This window comes from Trichoplusia ni, chromosome 2, assembly GCF_003590095.1.
Source record: "Trichoplusia ni isolate ovarian cell line Hi5 chromosome 2, tn1, whole genome shotgun sequence".
NCBI classification, from domain to species: domain Eukaryota; kingdom Metazoa; phylum Arthropoda; class Insecta; order Lepidoptera; family Noctuidae; genus Trichoplusia; species Trichoplusia ni.
The window spans coordinates 8,339,865-8,344,419 of record NC_039479.1 but is presented as its reverse complement, the minus strand read 5'-3'; the positions used below and the strand labels follow the sequence as shown (position 1 = coordinate 8,344,419).

General features: G+C 35.4%; 1 non-coding gene across 1 annotated transcript; it reads right to left on the bottom strand.

Moving 5' to 3' along the window:
- Positions 1-3,679: 3,679 nt before the first annotated feature.
- Trnay-gua lies at positions 3,680-3,767 on the bottom strand. Its single transcript is given in 2 exon segments — positions 3,680-3,715; positions 3,731-3,767. It is a non-coding gene; the product is annotated as a tRNA-Tyr (tRNA).
- Between the last annotated feature and the right edge of the window lie 788 nt (positions 3,768-4,555).

Genomic DNA, 4,555 nt, shown 5'->3' with positions numbered 1-4,555 from the left:
TTAATCGAAGAGACAATTTTATAGCCAGCGATAATGTTATTGTAGGTGTATTACACAAATTTACCCGCTGTTTCAGAAAGCGGGTCAATTTAGCGTAACTTAAATTACTTAATGGGAACGGTTTAAAAAAAAGTGACGTCCAGTCTCGGTCGTTATCCACTACTTGCTGAAGATCGAGTCCTCGTTAACATCTGGTAAGTACCTACTTACTTATGTCAGAATACCAAATTTATATAGTCTGAATATTAATTCATTATCTCTTCAGAAGTCTGTAGCCTATGAACGTAGGAAATGACCCCCAGAGACACTTGAGCTCACGTCAGCAGTTTCTTTTGTTTTTCTCTTCCATAGTCTCCGAGCTCCTGGCATTTGCATCTCTGCCCGCGGAGATGTGTATTTTACAACTCAGTTTTGCTCATTAGAAATGCTAAGTCTAGTTTTATGTAAATCTATGCAGGTAGGGGAGAGCGGGGCTGAAAGTGCCGATTTTGACAAATCCTTTTAAGATTCGGATAAAACAAGTACTATGTCTGAAATTAGTGGTTCATCCTAAGCCAAATTTAATCTATTTTTCGAATATAACTTCAGATTTTGCACATTTTTAATAGTTTTTATGAAAATGCGATTTTTTTATACAGAGGCGGCAAGGCACTACCAACCCCAATCTGAGGCAAGTTGTGCCGTAGCTGAGGTCGGTTGTGCCGTTGATAAATCTGGGGGTTTTATATGAATTAAAATTAATTAGGAAATTAAAACACATCAGTTTTACAATAATATATTTATTCGTTATATTTGTTAATATAAATCAACAGTTTTTAAAGTTTAATTGTATAATACTAAGTATTATAATAAAAAAAAAACAAGGAACCTTCTTATGTAATTATTCAAACATAAAAACGTATTTTTAATCAATAGTTGGTACTTATTTTTATGCAAATGAGATCAATTATTAAAAATATCAGTTTATATGGACTAGTAAACTACCTGCTATAAACAGTAAAGGTTGCTCTTTCATTACCATGCTCCAAAATGATTAACTTTTTAATCAGTCTCGAGTCTTTTTAAGAAATAAAAAATATACCAAAACTAGTTACTCTCCAGGTGATTGATCAGAATAACAATTAGGACATACAAATGCTTGGTTTTCTTCATCTTCAATACATTGCAAATGGGCTAAATTCTTCTCTGCATTCAATCCATTGTTCTCCAGGGGCAGAGTTAGAATGGGCATCACAACAAATGATACAGAACCATTCTTGTTCGTCATCAGAACTGTCGTCATCTTGCAATACTCTTCTCTTAGCGGGGTTTTTAGTCGGCTTTTTTGTTTGTTTACCCTTTCCCTTGCATCTTCCCGTCCCTTTTCCCTTAACCTTCTTTTCTTCTGCTAAAGCATTTTTCTCTGGAGTGTCCGTAAGAATAGCTGTCTTTCTTTTACGTGCTTTAGTATGTCCAATTAGTCGGGGAGGTGCTTTAGTCAGTGGTCTTATTAGCTCTGGTGAGAAAACTGCTGCATTTTTATCTCCTGTGTTATTATCAACTGATTGAGGAGGCTGGAAACTGCAGCAAGGGATAGGTTCCGGAGAGCACTGACGTGTCTCTTGCTCTTGATTACCTGATGGTGCTCTAGTACACTCAACGCTACAGTCGCTTGGCCCAGGACAACAATACTGAAACAATATAGGTTGGTTAGGGGTTGGTTGTCCGCGGCACAAGCAGCCCCACATGAACGGCACATTTTACCCCGTTTATGATAGTGTGATATTTTGTCTCACATATAAAAATCACTGTACACGAAGCATTAAAATTACACTGCATAACAAACTAGGATAAATAACAAACATTTTACAAAAACTCGCATATTAAAAGCTCGAAAAATGCTAGCTTGAGACCAAAAAGTATTGAAACGAAAATATTTACTTACCTGGCGCTGGCGGACCCTCACATGCAGTGCGACTCGGTCTGCGTGGCTGACGAAACTAAAATGGCAGCCGCGTGTGCGCAACTGATAGGCCTTACGCGACACAATACGATCGTATATCTATCTGTTTCCGTTTTTGAGATATTCGCGTCGGCACAATTTACCCCCGGCACTTTCAGCCCCGCTCTCCCCTAGTGCATACTAAATACAATTCGTATTAATGTTGTGTTTTAATAAATATCGTAGTATAATGTACGTACATTACATAATTTATTTTTGCTCACATAATACGTTTAAGTTTATTAGCTTTGATATTATACGAAATTAGAAGTTTCCTTAACGAGCAATTTGTGGTCATATCGAAGCGGAAAATAAGGTAAGAATAAATTATTTAATTTAAACTTTTCAAAACCATAAATATACACGTACATGACATCTCTACGGAAGAGTAGAGACGAGAATCTTTTAGGCTATGGTTTGTCATTTCTTTTTTTATAGCAGTTGTTTTGCGTAAAGCCTCAGGCGGCACTAATGCGGTTCAATGTTGAAAGCATATAGATTTATAGACATAAGATGTGTTCGCACAATGTACATGATATATGAACACGTATTTTATTTTATTATTTTAACGGAATTACATGGTTATTAAAATCGAAAAATGCGAAGCATCACGTACACCAAAATACTAGACGTAGGATTTTACTTAAAAATAATTCATTTTTAAATTTCCAATAAACGTAATGCTTACGTTTATTGGAATCATCATCATCATCATCAAATAAACAGAACTTTTCCCGGTAATCAAATTTAAAATTACGTAAATATTTAGTCTTTTCATAAAATAAAAAAACTTTTACAAAGGAATTATAAATTGACCTGAAAAAACCCTCTTCAGAGAAAAAAAAATGTTTTGCATTTACAGCTTCACACGGAGTAGAAAGGGTAGCTTTGTTTTTCTCCACATGAATGGTCCTCGTGGGAAGGCTACGGCGAGTGGTGGGGCTGAGCGGCTCACCCCCTGCGGAATAAAATGCTCGTTGCATTTGTGCAACCGTCGTGAAGTACCGACTACGCCTTTATTGTGCGAGTTATATTTTGCTAACACTTCAACTGAGTGTGAAAAACTGTTTTATGAAAACATTTTGTTGTCATGAAGGATGCGGTCCCATTATCGCGTCCCTTGTTCGTCATTCTGTAACCACTCGTTTCACGTTGCGACATAAGTATTATGCTTTTTAATTATAACATGTTCTTTGTTTTTTTACACAGGTATTTATTAAGAATTTACATTACTTAAAGGTAATACCATAAGATAGGTGTCGGGACACATCCTTATTGATCTCATATTATTAAATATTTAAGCAGCTACTTCCTCGGCAATTACTTACGTTTCATGGGTAAGACAGTCTTATAATGGTCTAATGTTGGTGTGTAACTGTAAAATTGATTTGACGAAGTGATTTCAATGCGAAACTATAAAGAAACTGGATTTTTTTTGCTTAGGAAATGAAGGTATATAGTTATACATATACGATACGTAGCTGCAACAGCATCAGAAAGGGAGATCTCACAACAATTATAAATATTGTAATTAAGCCACGTATTATCTTATAACAATCAACCTCCGCGTAATGACGATTTATTAAATAACACAAAATGAATACCATTATCAAAACTTGTTCTTCGCATCTAGGTCAAAATGATTATCAAGTTAACTTACGTACCTATTACGTTTTATTATCAACAAGTCCAAAAGATTCCTTCGAGCCGGATTTGAACCAGCGACCTATGGATATCAGTGCATTTCCTCTACAGTCCACCGCTCTACCAACTGAGCTATCGAAGGTACAGAAAAGTTGTTGAAATTAATCATCTGTTTGTCCGTCGACCGACTACGAAACTGTAACGTTATGTATTATGGCGCTAACTTTTTACGTAATACTACACACGTTGTTTGTGGTCTGTAGCACACAAAACCACAAATACGCACTACTATAATGTATGTATACTTATCTTGAGTTCGGGATTTGTAATCCTAAGTCAAACTAGGTATTGATTTAGCTTTTTAATGTGATTCATTGAAAAATATTTAGCAAATAAGAAGTTGATCATTTTAGCGTTAATATACTAGGTCTGTGTTTTTAGTATGATTGCCCCAATTTAAATGATTATGAGTATTAAATTTGCAACAAAACCTTGCCATTGACACCAAAAATGACACTACTTTAATTGAAATCGTAAATCTTATAGGTACCTATAATAAAAAACCACTGAATCAATTATAAACATAAATTTTAAGTAACATTGTACAAAATATGTTAAACAAGTGCAATAAAATACATAATTAATTCGTTGATTGAGATGTCAAGGCAATGGAATTTGGAGTTCGGACACTTCGGCTCCAGCCCAGACTTCCACTCAATTTCCATAGAGTAAGGCGCCTCTTTTTGGTTGCAACGTGCCTCCAAAAATTCCTGACGTGGTAAATCGCTTGACATTTTGTGTTCGAATCGTAATTTGTCGTTATAACCGGTTTTGCCACCGTAATTTAAGGCTATGGTAGCGGTCATGTCAACACAATTTGTTGACAGGTTCTTTCATTGATTTAATGTGTGTTTTTTTAATATTTCGACT